Source organism: Bombina bombina, chromosome 5 (genome assembly GCF_027579735.1).
Source record: "Bombina bombina isolate aBomBom1 chromosome 5, aBomBom1.pri, whole genome shotgun sequence".
NCBI classification, from domain to species: Eukaryota; Metazoa; Chordata; class Amphibia; order Anura; family Bombinatoridae; genus Bombina; species Bombina bombina.
The window spans coordinates 43,439,902-43,462,506 of record NC_069503.1 but is presented as its reverse complement, the minus strand read 5'-3'; the positions used below and the strand labels follow the sequence as shown (position 1 = coordinate 43,462,506).

Here is a 22,605-nt window from a genome sequence, read left to right as displayed (position 1 = left end):
TTCTTCTTGCTGATTTTACTAGCTACTTCTGACCAGGTGCTTCTTTGAGGTTTGGGTCGAACTGCAACAACCGCTTTAGAAGCTTGAGATGTAGGAACATCTGGAGCTGGTATTCCCAGTGCAGTGAAGAAGGAAGCTGTGTCAGATGTGTCTGTACATTCAATTCATTTTCAACTTTTGATAGTTTGAATGGATACAGGGAAGCCCCATCTATAGGAAACCTTCAAGGATCTTAGATGCGTAGATAGGATGTTAAAGTCTCTTCTTCTCTGCAATGTTTTGATGGAGAGGTCTTGAAAAATTGGATCTTTGCACCTAAATATGTAAAGTTGTGCTGTTGTCTAGAAAAGTTCAGTATCTTTTCTCTATCCCTGAAGCTCTGAAAGCACACCACAATATCTCTGGGAGGATGGTTTTCTGTAGGTTTAGGGCGAAGTGCGAGGTGAGCTCTTTCCAGAGGGATTTCTTGAATAACAACAGAGTTCGCTATTGCCAGGGATTGAAATATCTCTTGGAGGTAGTCGTGAATTACGTTGCATGGAGTTCTGTTCTTTATGTCATCTAACTTTTGTTCTAAATCTGTGATCTGTTCTTTCTGTAGAAGTATCTTTTGTGAAATATCTGTCATGTCTTTAGCTATTTCTTCTAGTTCATCCTCCAGGGCTTTAACCCTATATCCAAGTCCATTAATGTCTCTCTTTAAGTCAGTACATTCTACTTTTATGCATGATTTGACCTGTGAAATAAGAGCTTCCATCGCTTTCAGATTAACAGGGCCATCAGCATTTACTGGTGTAGGTTCTAGAAGGCTGGTTTGTGCAACGTTATCAGTGTTCTCTGTTAGAATGTCTTCTTCACAGTCTGTGGAAGGAGAGTCTGTAATTTTATTTCTATCCATTTGGATTGGGGCCTGTGTGTGGGTGCGGCTCTGTTTAGTTTATCCGCTTTAGAAGTTCTGTGATGTGCCATGATAAGTCTTAGTTGAGGCAGATTATTATCTGAAAGTTGGTTGTTGCCTATGGGGTTAGGGTTGTTCCCTGGGAGTGGGTATTAAAACCTACTTGTCTATTAAGATGTGTTTTCTTATTCAGTTTGTTATGAGTCATATATCACCATGACATTCATATATCTAGTACACATGGATGAGATATGTAGGTAGTCTGCACAAGATGTATCTGCTAATTGCATAAGTCTATGATCTGGATTGTGTCATGCAGCAATCTTTTTATAGTTAGCGGTTGAGATGTAAAACTATTATACAGGACTTACTGTTTGAAGCCGATATCTGAAGCTTCTCAGGCTATGTGTGCCGAGTCTCACGAGAGGATTGCTGCGTCACAGCAGTAAATCTTGAGGATCACGTCTAGTGTTACCCTTAACTCTCCTTAGGTAGAGTACATTAGAACAGGAGGTTGTAGGAGCCGGAGAGGGCTCTGCCGTTGTCTCAGGGCATTTGGTGGTGTTCAGCCAGATTGCCACGGTTTGGATGCAACCTAGTATTGAAGCCAACGGCGGCGTGTATGAGTAGACCACAGCTGTGATCAGGTAGGTCTTGGAGGGTCGCTATAATTATGGCTGAGCTATCCCTGTACTTTCCCCAGTAACTGGTGCAATTTTTTGGGGATGTGATGCTGGTCAGTGGCAGGTTTCAAGCAGACCGCACTCGGAGCTTAAGAAAGGTGCAGCCATCACCGACGCCTAAATGCTACGCCCCCCAGCAAACAGTTATTTTATATAAAAAAAATAATGCTAAAGGTGAAATTTCCCATACACTTTATACTATTTTTTTTTTATTTTATTTTTTTTATTTAAATATTTTATTAGATTTTCAGATAAAATAAACAAGTACAGCAATAGTACGACCAATGCGTACAATTTCAACGACATAACATAAACAGTGGATACTTAAGGAAGCACAATGTGTGCGTTAAATAAACATACATACATACGCAACCCCTGTATCCAGAATAGGGGGTTATCAAAGGTGTTCACATTAATCTGATGTAAGTGGGAGAGGGGATGGGGGAAGGGATCATCTGGGGAGGAGGGAGGGGGAGCAAGTCCTAGGGTAAGGGGTATGAATCTAACAAGGACTCCAGGCTTAACAAAGTAGGTGTGGGAGGCGGACTGATGCTACTAGGGGAAGACAGGTTGTCTTAAGTCTCAAAGCTAGGGAGCCATAAAGTGTCAAACCCATTCTTCCATTCTGACCAAATTAATTCAAAGAAGTCAGCTCTCTCCGTGGAGTAATAAATAATCTTTTCCATAGAGTAAATATAGGCCATGGTTTGAGTGATGTCAGACCAAGAGGGGGGTTAGTTCTCTTCCAAGCTCTGGCTATGTTAAGCTTAATAGCTGAAAGGAGGTAAATACTTAATGAGGCGTAGTGTCTGGGCAATTTACAAGTACCTACGTGGAGTAGGGCAACTTCTGGGGTTCTGGGTAGAGAGATACCCATGCTCGCTAGCGTTGTGAAGCACTTGCTCCAGAGGGGCCTCAGCTTGGGGCAGCTTCACCAAATGTGTGTCATGTCACCTAACATACCGCAACCCCTCCAACAAATAGAAGCTCCTGGAAAGATTGCAACCAGTCTAGCAGGCACATAGTACCATTGCGTGAGCAATTTAATATGTCTCATGCATAGTGACATAGTGAAGGGTTTTATTCGTAAGAAGCAGTGTACGGTGCCATTCTTTAGTGGGTGTAGTGAACTCAAGTTTCTGTTCCCATTTAGCAATATGTATTGCTTTATCTGCAGGGGCCGCACCCTCCATGATAGAGTAATGGAAAGATAGTGGCTTACCCAACCTCAGTCCCTGTTGCCATCTGGACTCCCAGATGGTTAGTGGCCGAGAGAGAGATGGCTTAAAACCCCAACTAGTCAGAAAGCTGAAGACCCTGACATATTCGAAGTTCATGTAGGGCGGAGGAGGCGACGAACCACCTATTTGATCAAAAGGTACAAATGAATCGCAAGTGGGCGATGACCAAAGGTCTGCCACTCTTGAAACGCCTAGTCTCAGGCATACCGTTGGGTGTGAGTCAGGGAGACCAGAGAAGAGGCCAGTAATTGCTGTGATAGGGGACGGATGAGGGGGCCACTTGAGTATAATGTCTCAGCTGCTCCCAAATGGCTAGGCATTCCCGAATCAGCTGGTTCCCTATTCCTAGGGATCTCCTACAATGTGGAGGAGTCCATATCAAATCCCTCAGGGTGAGGTGAAAAGGTAAGGAGGCCTATTCGATCGACCTCCACCTACTATCAGAGTTCTTTACACCCCACTGGGCAATGTGCGTGAGCATGGCAGCCTCATAGTATCTGGAAATAGAAGGAGAAGCCACCCCACCATGCATTCTGGGGTACTGTAGAAGTTTATGAGCGACTCATGGAGGTTTATTCTGCCATATGTATTTGGTGCATGCACTTTGAAACTGGGTGAGAAGGGATCTGGGGTAGCTTCCAGTTAGGCCTGGGTCTGACAGTGTTCTGAGATTCAAGATCCATGAGGACCAGGTCATGGTCTGACCATGGGCATGCACAAATCTTTGTGGATTGTGTAAGGTCTAGGGAGTCTGGATGGCAAAAAAATAATCAAGTCTGGAGTATGTAGAGTGGGGTATAGAGTAATGGGTATAATCTCTGTCTAGAGGGTGTAGGGATCTCCAAACATCAAAAAAATTAAACTGGGACATAAGTTCCCGAAATCTACGGCTCGTTGCATCTGAGCTAGAGAGTCTCTTTTTAGGCGATCTCGTCTTTCTGTCAAGTCCGCCATCCCACACCATGTTCAGATCACCTGCCAGGATCACCCTACCCTGTCTGACTTGATCCACTTTGTGTAAGATTTTCTATAAATATCTGGGCTGGAGGGTGTTGGGCAAATATATGGATACTAAGGTGTAGATGACATGGTCAAGGTTACATATCCAGATAAGGTACCTCGTCTGGGGGTCTTTAATCACTTGGAGAGGTTCGAAGGCCACTCTTTTGTGAATCAGTATAGCTACACCTCTAGCCTTCTTAGAGTAGGAGGCAGCCTCTACAACAGGGTAGTCTTGAAATGATGGCCCAGGGGGGGAGTCCGCTAACAGATGTGTTTCTTGGAAGAAGGCCACATCAGCCTTATGGAAATGTAGTGTTCTAGATAGTAGGCTTAGTTTGCCAAAGGTGTTTAGGCCCCTGACATTGTGTGTCAGGAATCTAAGAGATCAATACATGAGATCTATGTATACTATTTCATTACTTTAACGAGTGATTGGGCTAAAATTCATATAATATCATCTAAAGAACATTTGTATATAAACAAAAATTTACATATAAACAATATTTACCACACTGTATGTGGAATTACATCAATTCGTATGATGTTTAACAAACGATACAAAGTGAATAATAAAATTCTATAATGGCTGATGCCCTTGATGAATAAAGGTGTGTATATACTATTTCTGTACATAGCTAAACTAGTGATACTATAGTGTTTGTTACATACTAAAATAATAAAATAAATCGCTATGTATAAAATAATAAAGCTTATTTTATATTTTTATTTTAAAGGTGCTAACTTAAATCAAAAACCTAAGCAGTTGAAGTTGATATTAGTATATATTAATGTTGTCTCTAAAATGATGTAATTTGAATATGGGTGTCTGTACTGGAACTTTGCTAAAATAATTATTACGATAAGAAGATAAGGACCAAACTAAATAATTTTCGTTCCTTTCGAAACTTCAAGAGTGGTCCCACTTCCTCTTCCTCTGTGCAAAGCAAGAGGGGAACTTTGCTCAATCCAAGCTAACTTGGAGACCTAATTAGGCTTGGAACAAGGGTAAACAGGCCAAAAAGCCTGCTGCTGCCACTAAGTCAACATGAAAGGGTAGCCTCCGATCCGGGACCGGATCTAGTAGGGGGCAGACTCTCTCTCTTTGCTCAGGCCTGGGCAAGAGACGTCCAAGATTCCTGGGCAGCAGAAATTGTAACCCAGGGATACCTTCTAGATTTCAAGGATTCTCTTCCAAGGGGGAGGTTCCATCTTTCTAAATTGTCTGTAAACCCAACAGACCACTGCAACTATGCATGCTCAATCAGTGGAATGGGGATTATGCGGATTTATCTCCTCAGATAAATCTGGATCAAGAGACCAGAGACCCTCTTCTTTGGTGGTTGTCACAGGATCATCTGTCCCAGGGAATGTGTTTCCGCAGGCCAGAATGCGTTATAGTGATGACAGACACCAGCCTTCAATGTTATTCAATGCTCTCCAGGCATGGCCTCAGCTGGCTTCAGCCAGATTCATCAGGTTTCAGTCGGACAACATCACGACTGTGGCTTATATCAATCATCAGGGCGGAACAAAGAGTTCCTTAGCGATGATAGAGGTCTCAAGGATAATCCAATGGGCAGAGGCTTACTCTTGCCATCTGTCAGCGATCTATATCCCAGGTGTAGAGAACTGGGAGGCAGATTTGTCATCCGGGTGAGTGGGAACTCCATCCGGAGGTGTTGTGATGTGCTACACGCACTGTTGAAGGTTATGAATTGTCTTGAAGAAGGCCTCTAGATGGGCCAAAACGTCGACATTATTGATGTGAAACTGTTCTTGTAAATAACTATTACATTTTTTATAAGTCCTGTGAGTGCCCTCCATCTACAAAGCTTATATATATATATATCTCGATCAAGTGCTCCCTGAAGACTCTACTATTCAGGAACGCTTACAACCTACGCTAACCTTCCTATTTCCACTGCTATCCCCTTAAACCCCATAGCATGTAAGCCTATGAGCCCAGCTGTTTGTAGTCTACCTTCATAAGAGCCGACTACAACAGTGCAACTCTCGACAGGACCCTTCACCCATTTGATCCCTGTAATCGTTTTTTATATACCACCCATGTTCATAGCGCTGCGGAACCTGTTGGCGCTCTATAAATACCTGATAATAATAATAATGTCATTTGTGAACTGTGGTCACTTATGGATTAAGGGAAAGGGAAGGTTAGTGGGGAGGGTGACGGGTACAAGGAGGGGGGTCAAGGGAGGGAACTGGTGGAAGTAGTCCACCTATGAAGGACCCAAATGCGGGTTCCAAGGTCTGGGGGGAGCTAAACCAAACTAGCAAGGTAGGGCTAATAAACGCATAGCCCCGCTCTCTATGGATTCACAGGGTAGCTAGTATTCCGGCCCGGCCACTGCACATACCATGTTAAGCATTCACGTTTTTCCCTAGCAGAGCTCCACAAACATGCGACTGCTCTGAATGGCGGTTAGCTCCGCCCCCCACTTTATACTATTTTATACACTGGTAAAACAAGTCATTAGAAACACAATTAAAGGGACAGCAAAGCCAAAATTAAACTTTTATGATTAGAATTTAAACAAGTTTCCAATTTTCTTCTTTTATCAAATCTGCTTTATTCCCTTGGGAAACTTTGTAGCAAAGCATATAATGCTATATGGTGTGCTAGCTGCTGATTAGTGGTCACACATACAAGCCTCTTGCCATTGGCTCACCTTATATGCTCAGCTAGCTCCCAGTAGTGCACTGCTTCAATAAAGGATATCTAGAGAATGAAACAAATATAATTGAAGTCAGTTGGGAAGTTGTTGAAAATTATATGTTCTATTTAATTGATGAAAAACATTTGAGGTTTCTTGTTATTTTAAAGGAAAACCAAATTTACAATACACTGTCCCTTTAAGTCTGTGATCATGTGACAAACAGCAGCAGCTGAAGGTGCAGAATACACTTACTAAGGTCTTTACTAACAACAAGAATCAGTCACAGATCAGTGGGATAAACGTTCTGATGATAAACAGGTGCAGCTAATAGAAATAAGAAATGTATTATAAAATAACCTCATTAGAAATAAAATAATATGCAGATCACAAGATATTTATCATTAGATCAGTATATGTGATGAGACTGATACAACAGGGCCATAAGCTGAGTGATATTTATTACTGGAGCAAATAGCAGCTTCACACTAATATTAAATGAAAATGGTTTATCTGGGCTCTACAGTTAATTATAAACCTATAGGGAATTACAGGATTCTGGTTGGCTGATACTTAAACATCTATTGCTCATTGGATAACAGGAACAAACCCACAAATGTATTATTGGACAGACTTCCTCAAGCTTGAACATATGGTTTGGTTCTGCTACAAACATTTATTATACAAAATGCTATAAATCATTATGTATTAAATTGGGCTTTTTAAATTAACCCTTTCGTGACAGGGTTAAAGTGCCTACATCGGAACAACTGTTCCGATGTAGACAAATTGAAACTACGCGATCGTGCATACGATCGCGAGATTTCAATTATTGGATCGCATCTGGGGGGCGTCCCTACAATCCTAGGAACGCCCTCCAGACCGCGATTAAATCCCTGAAGCACAGAAGGCTTCAGGACAGCCGTTAGTTATGACGTTCCATTCCGTCATAACGGCTTTAAAGCCCAGTCTAATTATGACGGAATGGAACGGCATAACGGCTTTAAAAGGTTAAAGAACTTAATGTTACATTCATTAACACAGCATGAAAAATATAGAAAACAAATAGTACAGTTGAATATTTTTTATTTAAACTCAGTTTGTTATATGAAGGGAAATATTTTATCTTTATCATAACAAAATACAGAACAATATTTTCTCATCATTATATAAAACACAACAGCGTGAGGCTGTTAATAAAGATTTATGTCAGGGTTTGCACATTACCGTTTAGCAGAAGCTCTGTAAGTATGAAGTCTCTCTGGTTCCTCCTGTGATATCACTGAGTGTTACACAGATATTTATACTAATGTGGGAGTGTCACCTTTCTCTGTGTGACTCACATGAGTACAACTTGTCAGTTGGGAGACAATGAGAGGGTCACGCCTGGGGCGCGATCTGATATACGGCGCAGGTTTCGGCGCAAGCGAGCTATCTAATCAGCCAATAGAATTACAGTAGCTCTTATTCTATTGGCTATTCAAATCAGCCAATAGAATTAACCCCTTAATGACCACAGCACTTTTCCATTTTCTGTCCGTTTGGGACCAAGGCTATTTTTATATTTTTGAGGTGTTTGTGTTTAGCTGTAATTTTCCTCTTACCCATTTACTGTACCCACACATATTATATACCGTTTTTCTCGCCATTAAATTGACTTTCTAAAGATACCATTATTTTCATCATATCTCTTACAATTTACTATAAAATAAATGATAAAATATGAGGTAAAAATGGAAAAAAACACACTTTTTCTAACTTTGACCCACAAAATCTGTTACACATTTACAACCACCAAAAAACACCCATGCTAAATAGTTTCTAAATTTTGTCCTGAGTTTAGAAATACCCAATGTTTACATGTTCTTTGCAAGTTATAGGGCCATAAATACAAGTAGCACTTTGCTATTTCCAAACCACTTTTTTTTAAAAAATTAGCGCTAGTTACATTAGAACACTGATATCTTTCAGGAATCCCTGAATATCCCATGATATGTCTATATTTTTTTTAGCATACATCCCAAAGTATTGTTCTAGGCCAATTTTGGTAAATTTCATGCCACCATTTCACCGCCAAATGTGATCAAATAAAAATAATCGTTCACTTTTTCTCATTTTTTTTTTTTTTTTTTACAAACTTTAGGTTTCTCACTGAAATTATTTACAAACAGCTTGTGCAATTATGGCATAAATGGTTGTAAATTTTTCTCTGGGATCCCCTTTGTTCAGAAATAGCAGACATATATGGCTTTGGAGTTGCTTTTTAGTAATTAGAAGGCCGCTAAATGCTGTTGCGCACCACACATGTATTATGCCCAGCAGTGAAGGGGTTAATGAGGGAGCATGTAGGGAGCTTTTTGGGGTAATTTTAGCTTTAGTGTAGTGTAGTAGACAACCAAAGTATTGATTTAGGCCCATTTTGGTATATTTCATACCACCATTTCACTGCCAAATGCGATCAAATAAAAAAAAAGTTACATTTTTCCAAATTTTAGGTTTCTCACTGAAATCATTTACAAACATTTTGTGTAATTATGGCATAAATGGTTGTAAATGCTTCTCTGGGATCCCCTTTGTTCAGAAATAGCAGACATATATGGCTTTGGCGTTGCTTTTTGGTATTTAGAAGGCCGCTAAATGCCGCTGCGCATCACACGTGTATTATGGCTAGCAGTGAAGGGGTTAATTAGGTAGCTTGTAGGGTTAATTTTAGCTTTAGTGTAGATATCAGGCTCCCACCTGACACATCACCCGCCCTGATCCCTCCCAAACAGCTCTCTTACCTCCCCCACCCCACAATTGTCCCGCCATCTTAACTACTGGCAGAAAGTCTGCCAGTACTAGAATAAAAGGCATCCTTTTATTCTTTCTTTTTTTTCCTGTGCATATTTACATATGCTGTTGTGTAGGATCTCCCCCTTAGCCCCCAACCTCCCTGCCCCCCCCCAACAGCTCTCTAACCTCCCCCTCTACCTTCTTGGCAGCCATTTTGGGTACTGGCAGCTGTCTGCCAGTACCCAGTTTACAATATTTTTTCTCTTTTTTATTTAATTTTTTTCTGTAGTGTAGCTTCCCCACGACCAACCCCCACCCCCTAGATGACTTTTTTGGGGCATTTATTCCCCCCCTCCCTCCCACTTATACAGGATCATTTCTGTAGTGTAAGCGGTTCCTACCCGCTCCCTCCCCGTGCACGCTCCCGCCCGCCACCCCCGTGCACGCACGCGAGTGTCTGTGCGCGCCCCTGACTGTCCCGCCCCCGATCCCGCCCCCCTCTGTGTCTAAGAAACCATCGATGGCCGCCCACCTGCCTCCCACTGCAGCTCCCACCCACCAACGAAAGCGGCCATCGATGTCCGGTGTAGAGATGGCCACAGAGTGGCTCTCTCTGCACTGGAGGGGTACAAATTATTATTGCAGGATGCCTCGATATTGAGGCATCCTGCAATAACCGGAAAGCAGCTGGAAGCGATCAGGATCGCTTCCAGCTGCTTTCCAAAACGAGGACGTACGCATACGTCCTCAGGCGTTAACTGTATTTTTTCTGAGGACGTATGGCGTACGTCCTCGGTCATTAAGGTGTTAAAGTAGCTCTCATCCGATTGGCTGATTTGAATTTGAAGGCTCAAATCAGCCAATAGGAATTCAAGGGACGCCATTTTTAATCGCGTACCTTGAATTCCTATTCAGTGCACGGCGGCAATCGTATAAAGAGGATCCTCCACGCTCCATGGCTCCGGTCTTCAGTTCCAGCATCGCCGATCTTCAGTTCCTGCATCGCCGGTCTTCAGTTCCAGAGAGGACGGTCTTCAGCTCCGCGGACATCGGTCTTCAACTCCTCTGCTCCGTGCCGGCTGGTTCCTGGAAGAAGAAGAGGCCACCGCCTGGAAGAAGACTTCACCGCCTGGAACAGGACCTTCTCTGCCGGTCTTCAGGACAGGTAAGGAGCACTTGGGGGTTAGACTTAGGTTTTTTAAGGGGGGGATCGGGTGGGTTGTAATGGGGGGGGGTTGTGTTTTTTTTTACAGTTAAAAGAGCTGATTACTTTGGGGCAATTTAGTTTAGGGTAGGGACTTTTTTATTTTGGGGGCTTTGTTATTTTATTAGGGGGCTTAGATTAGGTGTAATTAGCTTAAAACTCTTTTAATCTTTTTTTATTTTTTGTAATTTAGGGTTTGTTCTTTTTGTAATTTAGTTTAGTGTATTTAATTATATTTTAGTTTAGATAATTGTAGTTTATTTAATTAATTTATTGATAGTGTAGTGTTAGGTGTATTTGTAACTTAGGTTAGGATTTATTTTGCAGGTAATTTGGTAATTATTTTAACTAGGTAGTTATTAAATAGTTATTAACTATTTAATAGCTATCGTACCTAGTTAAAATAAATACCAAGTTACATGTAAAATAAATATAAACCCTAAAATAGCTATTTTATAGGTAAGTATTTAGATTTAAATAGGAATAATTTAGTTAATATTATTTAGATTTATTTTAATAATAATTACGTTAGGGGGTGTTAGGGTTAGACTTAGGTTTAGTGGTTAATAATTTTAATATAGGTGGCGGCAGTGTAGGGCGGATTAGATTAGGGGTTAATAATTTTAATATAGGTGGCGGCAGTGTAGGGCGGATTAGATTAGGGGTTAATAATTTTAATATAGGTGGCGGCGGTGTAGGGGGATTAGATTAGGGGTTAATAATTTTAATATAGGTGGCGGCGGTGTAGGGGGCTCACATTAGGGGTTAATAATTTTAATATAGGTGGCGGCAGTGTAGGGGATCATATTAGGGGGTTAGACATTTAATGTCGCTGGCGGTGGGGTCAGGGAGCGGCGGTTTAGGGGTTAAGCACTTTATTAAAGATTGCGGTGGGGGATTGCGGTTGACAGGTAGATAGACATTGCGCATGCGTTAGGTGATAGGTTTTATTTTGCAGGTAGTTTAGGGAGTTACGGGGCTCCAATACTCAGCGTAAGGCTTACTACGCCTGCAATTTGTGGCGAGGTGAAAATGGAGTAAGATTTCTCCATTTTCGTCACGTAAGTCCTTACGCTGTATATTGGATACCAAACTGCGTGGGTTTGGTATACCAGTCTATGTGCCAAAAAACTACGGCCGAAGGCAGAAATATACGAGCGTAACTTCTAGGTTACGCCGTATATGTGATACCAAACCCGCACAATATTTGGCGTCGCCGGCTTCTGCATATCAGATCGAGCCCCTGAACTTTTGTTCTCATATAGATGTCTATTGTCCCCTCTGGTGTCACATGAATACAGAGTCCCTGCCTCCCCCTCAGGGTGTGATTATCATATGGATAAGTAAAGAGGAAACAAACCGTTTATTTAAAGGTGAGAGATTTTTCTGTTGTGTCCTAAAATATCTCAGGATACAGCATTATATTATGTTTTAATTGATGGAAATTGTTATTTTAACAGAACTTTGTTGCAAACAGATGTATAATATTAACATATTATTAGATACACACTCTACAATGCTGAGAATTTCAATACTAATAATTTGATACTTTTATTATTTGTTTACTAACTGTTGGCTAGATTACGAGTTTTGCGGTATGGGTGAAAAAGCAGCGTTAAGGCTTATAACGCTGCTTTTTCACTACCACTGGCATTACGAGTCTTGCAGGTTTAGGGGCACCGCACGCTTTTTTTGGCCGTAACGCAAATTAACTTACGCAATTTGCGTAAAGTCTTTTTTCAATGGGACTTCCACAGCGCCAGTATAGCGAGTCTGCCTGGGAGGCCAAAAAGTGAGCAGTACACCCTATACCACCAAGACCGATATCGTAAACTGAAAGTCAGTAGTTATGAGTTTTACGCCACAAAGCTGTAGCATAAAACTCATAACTAAAGTGCTAAAAAGTACACTAACACTCATAAATTACCTATTAACCCCTAAACCGAGGCCCTCCCGCATCGCAAACATTAAAATAAATTTATTAACCCCCTAATCTGCCGCTGCGGACATCACCGCCACTATAACAAACATATTAACCCCTAAACTGTCGCACTCCCGCATCACAAACACTAGTTAAATATTAACCCCTAATGTGTCGCCCCTAACATCGCGGCCACCTACATTTATTAACCCCTAATCTGCCGCCCCCAACGTCGTCGCCACTATACTAAATTTATTTATTTTTTATTTTTTTTCCATAATAGTTTTTATTCTATAAAGAATAAGTATTACATGAATGCAATTAGTATTGTTACATTGGTGTTGACAGTTTTACAAAAGAAAAAGCAAAATGGAAAATACAGAACAACATAAAACAAAACAAAACAATACAAAATACACTGTGCTGTCCAAGGCATAAGTTTGTTCATATATCGTGTGGAATAGGTTTTTGCCCGCTGTCATTAGGTTCAAAAGCCTAGAGTTACCCATTATGACCTTATACTAAGTGGGACTAGCCTTTCTGAGTCTCTTAGGCCTTGCATGTGTGTTGGGGTCATGGAACCAGCTAGGGCTCCTGCTGGGGTGTACTACTGGCAACGACATTATTAGTTCCAGGGCTGAACCTCTCCCTCAAGTATTCCTCCCATTGTACTTTAATTTGTAGGTATCTATCTAGTTTACGCTGTTTAAGATAGTGAAATTCCTCTAGTGAGATGGAGTAGTTACATTCTTGTATCCATTGTGCAATTGTCGGGACATTCAGGCTTTTCCAGTTCCTTGCAATCAATAACTTAATACTATTACTAGCAATGTTAAATAGTTTGTTCTGCTTCACTGTGAGTTTTTTAGGGGTGACATGGAATAGCCAAAGAGTTGGGTCCATGGGTAAGTTTCTACCTAATAACCTTGAGGTCTCCCTTGTGATTTCTTCCCATACTGGTGTTATTTTAGAGCATTGCCACCAAACATGCGCCATGTGGCCTATGTCGGTTTGACATCTCCAGCATACGTCAGAGGACTTACTAAAAAGTTTCTTACAGCGCGCCGGGGTTAAATACCACCTATGCAAAAGCTTCATATTTAATTCGATAAGTTTACTAGATGTGGCCGATTTCCTAATCGCTGTAAAAATCTTAGATGCGTCTACATGAGAGAGCTGCACGTCTAGTTCATCTCCCCACTTGTCAATGAAATGTGGTGTGTAGCTTGGTGTTCTCTGTTTTAGTATTAATTATATAATGGATAGGGTATGTCTAGTAGGGACCGTCTTATGGCATAAGGATTCGTAGGCTGTCAGAGGTCTCAGCATATTCCCCTTGTGTGGGTGTCCTGATAAGTAATTATAACACTGTAGGTGGAAAAACCAGTTTCTGAAGCAAGTAAAGCCTTTCTCTATTAGCGTGGCCCTATCATATAGCTGATTTTCATTCCCCAGATGGCACATCACTACCCTATCCTGTTGTGTGTCACCTTTTACCATGATTAAATGTCCTGGTGGGAATTCCCTATTAGCAATAAAGGTAGTAAGTAAGTGGGGAGAATTTAGAGGAAATGTTGGGGAACTCTGCTATGGTGCTCTCCCAGGTCAGCATGGTCTCCTGGACCGTATGAGTAAGAAAATTCTGCTTTGGTCCTGAGACTACCGGTGTCCAACATTGTGTACCTAGGTGCAAGCTACCTGCTATGTCATGTTCAAGACGTACCCACAGTTTGGTTTTAAAATTAGTGAACCAATCCACTATCCTCTGTAGATGTGTGGCCCTCCAGTAATCTACTAAATCTGGAACTCCTAGTCCCCCATTATCAACTGTCTGACACATGTCCTTTCTATTTATCCTCGCGTGCCGCTTATTCCATATGAATTAAAAAAAAATTATTTGTAGGGATGTAAGGTATGTCCGGGGGAGGTCTATGGGTAGTGTTTGTAATATGTACAAAATTTTTGGGAATATGCTCATTTTAAACGCGCTAATCCTACCTGTCCACGTCAATGGTTTTCTCCGCCAGGAGAGGAGAGAGTGACTATAACGAGTGTTTGTAGAGGTATAAAATTGGCTTCAAAAATTTCCTGGACCGTAGGGGTCAGGTATATCCCTAAGTATTTTAGTTTACGGTTTTGCCACCTAAATGGGCATATCTGTCGTATGGGTGGTAATTCATCTGTCGGTATATTAATGTTTATTATCTCAGATTTGGTCTGATTTACAAGAAAGTTGGAGATTTTCCCAAAGTCGTCAAGTTGATGTAGTAAGTTTGGAATGGAAGTGGTTGGTTTTGTCAGAAAAAAAAGCACGTCACCAGCGTAAAGTAGAAGTTTATGGTGATGATCTTTTATTTGTACACCTGTAATGTCAGCTATGGACCTGATTTTAAGGGCTAGTATCTCAATCACACAAGCAAATAAGGGGCAACCCTGTCTAGTCCCGTTAGCTATCCCAAAGGTGGCCGAAAGAGTGCCATTGACACGGACTTTAGCCACTGGGGCTGAGTACATAGCAAACACTCTATTTACAAAGGGCTCACCTAGGCCCATCCTCAGCAAAACCACACAAAGGAAACCCCAACTGATCCGGTCGAACGCCTTCTCAGCATCTGTGGATACTATAACTGTGGGGATAGAGTGGTTATTCACATAATCGATTAGGTCTAATGCCCTCACAGTGTTGTCTTTTGCTTCTCTTGTAGGGATAAAGCCCACCTGATCTGCCTGTATTAAGTCTGGTAGAAAGGCGTTCAACCGGGTAGCCAACAGCTTAGCATATATTTTAATGTCAGTATTCAACAAAGATATCGGCCTATAGTTTTCGACCCTCAAGTGGTCCTTACCTTCTTTGGAGATCAGTGAGATGTGTGCCATCAATGAACTACTAAGGAAGGGACTGGTGTGGGAGATAGAGTTAAACAGTGACAACAGATACGGTGCTAATATATTGCTATATTTTTTATAGTAATAATTGGTGAAGCCATCGGGGCCTGGGGCTTTTCCCAGTGGTAAATCTTTCAAGACTAAGAGGAGTTCCTCTATTTTAAAGGGGGAATTGAGGGCCTCTTCCTGGGCCTGTGTGATAGTGGGTATGGGTAAATCCCGAAGGAAGGATTCTATTAGAGCTGCTTGAGTTAAGTCTGTTTGGGAGGCCTGTGGGAGGTTATATAGGGATTCGTAATATATGCGGAATGCTTCAGATATATAGGTGGTGGAATGTGCCCTGTCTGCACCTGGTCTATCAATGGATAAGATATAGGACCTATTTGTTCGTCTTTTCAGTTTGCGTGCTAGTAGTCTGCTGCATCTATTGTCGCTAGCATAATGATTTTGCTGCAGTTTGAGTGCAAGTTGTTTACAGTCTCTATCTAACAGTGTGTTGACTTTTTCTCTGAGTGTTTGAAGTTCTTTTTTCAGATTTTCATCTGAAGGTGTGAGTTTAAGTTTCTCCTCCACCATTGTGATGGCAGACAATGTGTCCTGGAGTGTTATACGTTTTTGTTTATTGTGGTGGGACTGCATACTAATAAGATCCCCCCTAATTGTGCTCTTGTGTGCCTCCCAAATAATTCTAAAGTCTGCTATAGAGGATATATTAAGATCAAAGTATTCCTGCAGTCGGGACTCTACTTTATCCATATAGAGTGGATGGTCTAGTAAGTCATTATTCAGTTTCCATACGAACATGGAGTGGGGGGCAGATGGCCATTCAATTGCGCAGCTCACCATAGAGTGGTCAGTCCAGCCCGTAGGGGATATCACTGACCTAGATGCCAGTGATAGGCAAGAAACATCAAGAAATATATAATCAATGCGGGAGAAGCGGGAGTGGGGAAAAGAAAAAAATGTGTATTGTCGATCAGTCATGTGATGTATTCTCCAGACATCTTGTATCGCTAAATCCCTGATGTGCTGTTTGACTTTGTATAGGACCCTGTTGGGAGTGGAAGACAGGCCTGTTGAGGTGTCTAGATCAGTATTGAGTGACACATTGAAATCCCCTCCCATTATCAGTAAGCCCTTTTTGTTCTCTAGTAGGGTATCAGACAAACGTTTAAAGAAGTGGTCCTGTCGGACATTGGGGGCGTATACACACGCTAGTGTGACAATTGTGTTATAAAGTTTGCCGACCAGTATTAAGTACCTACCCTCACGATCTCTTATTAAATGAAACAAAGTAAAGGGGATGCCTTTTCTGATCAAGATTCCCACCCCGTTAGTTTTAGTGTGATTAGACGCGTAGAATGACTCTCCAAATTTATATTTAAAGGTCTTGGGTTCTTTCTTATGTATGAAATGGGTCTCCTGTATTAAGATTATATCCCCTTTATTGTCCCTAATGTCCCTAAGGGCTATGCTTCTCTTATTTGGGGAGTTAAGGCCTTTGGCGTTGATTGTAATTATATTCAGTACATTATTATTAAGAGTCATAGAGTGTCAGTGTAAGGATAAGAAAATCGGCTTGCGCAGGATTCAGAATTATTCACCTTTACGCATAACATCACATCTAGCATCCTATATGAGATATAGTGTGTTGACAGATGGGCATCCATGAGTGTAAAAGCGAACGAGTGAGCACAGTGCATTACATGAAAATAAACAACAAGAATAACATATTCAAAAAAACAGTAACTATAAATATTAACAAGAACATTGTAGGAGGAGAATGGGGATAGTCTCCTCATTAAACTTACTACAGTAAGAAAATAAGGGTCGGCCGGTTACTCGGACCTAGATAATTGTAAAGATATTAAGTGGCCACCTTTAAAGTTAAATTAAATTGTACCCCCATGACTAAACTCGTTTATGAACAACGTATATTACGTGAACCTTGAAAACAAAGAGATAAAAACAAAAGTCAATTTATCCAGAAAATTGTATAAGCACTCATGTGCCTTCCGCAGACTCTATAGACCGTCCACATTTCAATGAGTGCCCTTAGGTAGGGCTTATTCTCCTCAATGGAGACAAAGTGTAAGTGTCTCATATCCTATTAAATAGAAAGAGAAATATATAACAATGTTAACAGTAGGAGTTTGGAGCGATCTCACCCAACCAAGGAATCTGGAAGCAGAATAAGTCTCTCGCCTTTACTTCATGTTTTCGGGCTATTCTTCTTTTTCTTGTGTTCCACCCTGTGCCATTGTGTCTCAGGCATTTGATGCAGCTTTGAGGCGAAAACCTCAGGTGGGCTCTCTGGTGTGTGTGGCGGCTGTATAGACAAACCCAGTCCTTTTGAGAAGGAGTCTAGGTCCTGTGGCCCTTTGTATATATGGGTGTGCCCTTCATTGACCACAACTAAGCTGAAGGGGAATCCCCAACGGTATTTAATGTTCTTCTCTTGTAGCACAGTGGTGATAAATCGAACATCTCTCCTGCGTTGTAAAGTACTTGAGCAGAGGTCAGGGTAGATTTGAAGTGAATGATCCAAGTAGGAAATCTTTCTTGCTTGTCTCGCTTTGGACCAGATTTCTTCTCTGTCGGTGAACCTTAAAAATTTGAAAATCACATCTCTGGGGGGAGCGCCCGTGGGTGGGGGTCGTAAAGCACGATGAACTCTTTCCAGCTCCATGTCTGGGGTTTCTGATGTCCCCAAAAGTTGTTGAAATAAGTTCTGTAGGTATTCTCTGAGCTCAGAGCTCTTTATTGATTCTGGGATACCCCGCACCCTTAGATTGGACCTCCTACTTCGATTTTCTAGGTCTTCGATTTTATCTTGTAATGTCTCTATCTGTGAGGCTTGGACATTTGCATGGGTTTTAAGGGATCCTATCATTTCACTAATCGTATTTTGTGTGTCCTCTACTTCCTCCACCCTGTCTCCCAAGTTGTTAATGTCCTTTCTCATGGACGTCAATTCTGTTGTTATCAGGGACTTTAAGGACGCAAAATCCTCTTTTGATGGCAGATTGGCTATGTCCTGTTTTAATTGGGTTATGTACGCAGCAGGTGCCTGCGCCTCTACTGTGTTATTTAACTCCATGTGGGTTTCAGTTGGTGTTGTTTGGGAGGCAGGGTCCGGTAGCTGGAAAAACGTGCTCACTGAGATAGGTGCTGTAGCTTGAGTTTTATTGAGCTTATCTCCTTTAGTTAAGCGTCTGGCTGCCATATTTCGTTAAAGGGTGAATAATGACATACAGCTGTGTCGCAGGTCGTTTTGCATAGGCAGCGTGATGTAGGAAAAAATAGAATGAGCGTGTGGGATAATCTGTTAAAGATGTCAACATATGTTCCAGCCCCTACTCATGTTATTCAACTGTCAAGTTTCAGCGTTTTGTGTATACTGTGGCCCACGTAGAGCACATCCTCTTGACAACCAAAAGATAAGATCTAGCTGAGCCCCTGCAACTCCCTTCTGTGCACGGGCATTTGGTTTTGTGGAGATTGCTGACGCTGCACCTTGTATGTGTTGCGACCCCGGCAGGGTTAATAATTAATGTTGGAGGCTTGTGGTCAAACCATGGAGCCCTTTAGTTTTATGCCCACCATGTATAGCTTACCCCAGTTCATGGGAGTCCGGTCGGTGGCTGCTTAGTGGAGACGCATGGTCTGCACACGGGCTGATCCAAGATGGCGACGGTCTTTCCAGTACGGGATAAAATTAGTTAGCAAAGTCTCTTAGCAGGTTCAAAGTGTCAATATTCTTGTCCGGGGAGTATTCCCATTCTATCATGATCACATAGGGCACTTTTGGAGCAGCTGGGTGGCGTATAAAAGTCTCTATGTCCTTTCTCCAACACAGAGCTTAATCACCCTGCGGCCATTTGCCTGCACGGCCGAGCTCCGCCCCCCATACCACTATACTAAATTTATTAACCCCTAAACCTAAGTCTAACCTAACACCCCCTAACTTAAATATAATTAAAATAAATCTAAACAAAACCTACTATCATTACCTAAATTATTCCTATTTAAAACTAAATACTTATTTGCAAAATAAACCCTAAGCTAGCTACAATATAACTAATAGTTACATTGTAGCTAGTTTAGGGTTTATTTTTATTTTACAGCTAAGTTTGTATTTATTTTAATTAGGTAGAATAGTTACTAAATAGTTATTACCTATTTACTAACTACCTAGCTAAAATAAATACAAATTTACCTGTAAAATAAAACCTAACCTGTCTTACACTAACACGTAACCTTACACTACAATTAAATAAATTACATAAATTAAATACAATTACCTAAATTACAAAAAAACGAAACCCTAAATTACACAAAATAAAAAAAGAAATTCAGATATTTAAACTAATTACCCCTAATCTAATAGCCCTATCAAAATAAAAAAAGCCTCCCCAAAATAAAAACCCTAGCCTAAACTTAACTACCAATAGCCCTTAAAAGGGCCTTTTGCGGGGAATTGTCCCAAAGAAATCGGCTCTTTTACCTGTAAAAAAAAATACGAACAACCCCCCAACAGTAAAACCCACCACCTAGCCAACCAACCCCCCAAATAAAATCTTAACTAAAAAAAACCTAAGCTCCCCATTGCCCTGAAAAGGGCATTTGGATGGGCATTGCCCTTAAAGGGGCATTTAGCTCTTTTTCAGTGCCCAAACCCTAAGCTAAAAATAAAACCCACCCAATAAACCCTTAAAAAAACCTAATACTAACTCCCGAAGATCCACTTACAGTTTTGAAGACCGGACATCCATCCTCAACGAAGCCGGGAGAAGTTTTCATCCAAGCGGCAAGAAGTACTCAACAAAGCCAGGAGAAGTCTTCATCTAAGCCGGCAGAAGTGGTCCTCCAGACAGGCAGAAGTCTTCATCCAGACGGCATCTATTATCTTCATCCATCCAGCGCGGAGCGGCTCCATCTTCAAGACATCCGGCGCGGAGCATACTCTTCAATCGACGTCTTCTTGCAGAATGAAGGTTCCTTTAAATTTGCAGATGGCGTCCCTTAAATTCTGATTGGCTGATAGAATTCTATTAGCCAATTGGAATTAAAAGTGAAAAATCAGCCAATAGGATTTTTTCACCTTTAATTCCGATTTCCTGATAGAATTCTATCAGCTAATCGGAATTCAAGGGACGCCACTTAAAGAAACCTTCGTTCTGCAAGAAGACTTCGATTGAAGAGGATGCTCCGCACAAGATGTCTTGAAGATGGAGCCGCTCCGCGCCGGATGGATGAAGATAGAAGATAACATATGGATGAAGACTTCGGCCGCTTGGATGAAGACTTTTGCTGGCTTCGATGAGGACTTCTGCCGCTTCTTGAGGATGGATGTCGAGTCTTCAAAAATTGTAAGTGGATCTTCGGGGGTTAGTGTTAAGGATTTATTGGGTGTGTTTTATTTTTAGATTAGGGCTTTTGGGCGGAAAAAGAGCTAAATGCCCTTTTAAGGGCAATGCCTATCCAAATGCCCTTTTTTTTATTTGGGGGGTTGGTTGTGTTGGTGGTGGGTTTTACTGTTGGGGGGTTGTTTGTATTATTTTTTTTACAGGTAAAAGAGCTGATATCTTTGGGGCAATGCCCAGCAAAAGGTCATTTTAAGGGCTATTGGTAGTTAAGTTTAGGCTAGGGTTTTTTTATATTTTGGGGAGGCTTTTTTATTTTGATAGGGATATTAGATTAGGTGTAATTAGTTTAAATATCTGATCATTTCTTTTTATTTTGTGTAATTTAGTGTTTGTTTTTTTTGTAATTTTGGTAATTGTATTTAATGTAAGTAATTTATTTAATTGTAGTGTAATGTTAGGTGTTAAACAGTAAAACAGGTTAGGTTTTATTTTACAGGTAACTTTGTATTTATTTTAGCTAGGTAGTTAGTAAATAGTTAATAACTATTTACTAACTAATCTACCTAGTTAAAATAAATACAAACTTACCTGTGAAATAAAAAACATAATTTATGTTTACCTGATAAATTTATTTCTCTTGTGATGTATCGATTCCACGGATTCATCCTTACTTGTGGGATATTCTCCTCCCCTACAGGAAGCGGCAAAGAGAGCACCCACAGCAGAGCTGCCTATATAGCTCCACCCTTAGCTCCACCCCCCAGTCATTCGACCGAAGGCTAGGAAGAAAAAGGAGAAACCATAAGGTGCAGTGGTGACTGAAAGTTTAAAAATAAAAATATATATGCCTGTCTTAAAAAAACAGACTCGATACATACAAGAGAAATAAATTTATCAGGTAAGCATAAATTATGTTTTCTCTTGTAAGATGTATCGAGTCCACGGATTCATCCTTACTTGTGGGATACCAATACCAAAGCTTTAGGACACGGATGAAGGGAGGGACAAGACAGGGACCTTAAACGGAAGGCACCACTGCTTGTAGAACCTTTCTCCCAAAAATAGCCTCCGAAGAAGCAAAAGTATCGAAGACCAAGTCGCCGCCTTACAAATCTGCTCAACAGAAGCCTCATCTTTAAAAGCCCATGTGGAAGCCACAGCTCTAGTAGAATGAGCAGTAATCCTTTCAGGAGGCTGCTGTCCAGCAGTCTCATAGGCCAAACGGATGATGCTTTTCAGCCAAAAGGAAAGAGAGGTAGCCGTAGCCCTTTGACCTTTCCATTTACCAGAATAAACAACAAACAAAGAAGATGTTTGACGGAAATATTTAGTTGCTTGTAAGTAGAATTTTAAACCATGAACCACATCAAGATTGTGCAACAGACGTTCCTTCTTAGATGAAGGATTAGGACACAAAGAAGGAACCACAATCTTTTGATTGATATTCTTATTAGAAACAACCTTAGGAAGAAACCCAGGTTTGGTACGTAAAACCACCTTATCTGCATGGAAAACAAGGTAAGGGGAATCACATTGTAAAGCAGATAGCTCAGAAACTCTTCAAGCCGAAGAGATAGCTACTAGAAACAAAACTTTCCAAGATAGAAGCTTAATATCTATGGAATGAACTTTAAAATGTTGAAGAACTTTAAGAACTAAGTTTAGGCTCCATGGCGGAGCAACAGGTTTAAATACAGGCTTGATTCTGACCAAAGCCTGACTAAATGCTTTAACATCTGGGACATCTGCCAGACGTTTGTGAAGTAGAATAGACAAAGCAGATATTTGTCCTTTTAGGGAACTAGCAGATAATCCCTTCTCCAAACCTTCTTGGAGAATAGACAATATTCTAGGAATCCTAATCTTACTCCACGAGTAACCTTTGGATTCACACCAATAAAGATATTTGCGCCAAATCTTATGATAAATCTTCCTGGTGACAGGCTTTCTAGCC

The 22,605-nt window shown here is 41.0% G+C and overlaps 1 protein-coding gene across 2 annotated transcripts in view; it reads right to left on the bottom strand.

Moving 5' to 3' along the window:
- Positions 1-22,605, bottom strand: part of LOC128659796 (oocyte zinc finger protein XlCOF6-like) — a 306,991-nt gene that overhangs the window by 201,425 nt on the left and 82,961 nt on the right. The window contains exon 2 of one of the 2 annotated variants that reach the window (XM_053713367.1): positions 6,512-6,561. The gene's annotated coding sequence lies outside the window, so the exon portion shown is untranslated. Of the gene's footprint in view, positions 1-6,511; positions 6,640-22,605 lie in introns of those variants that run through there. The other variant, XM_053713368.1, reaches the window with a different exon arrangement.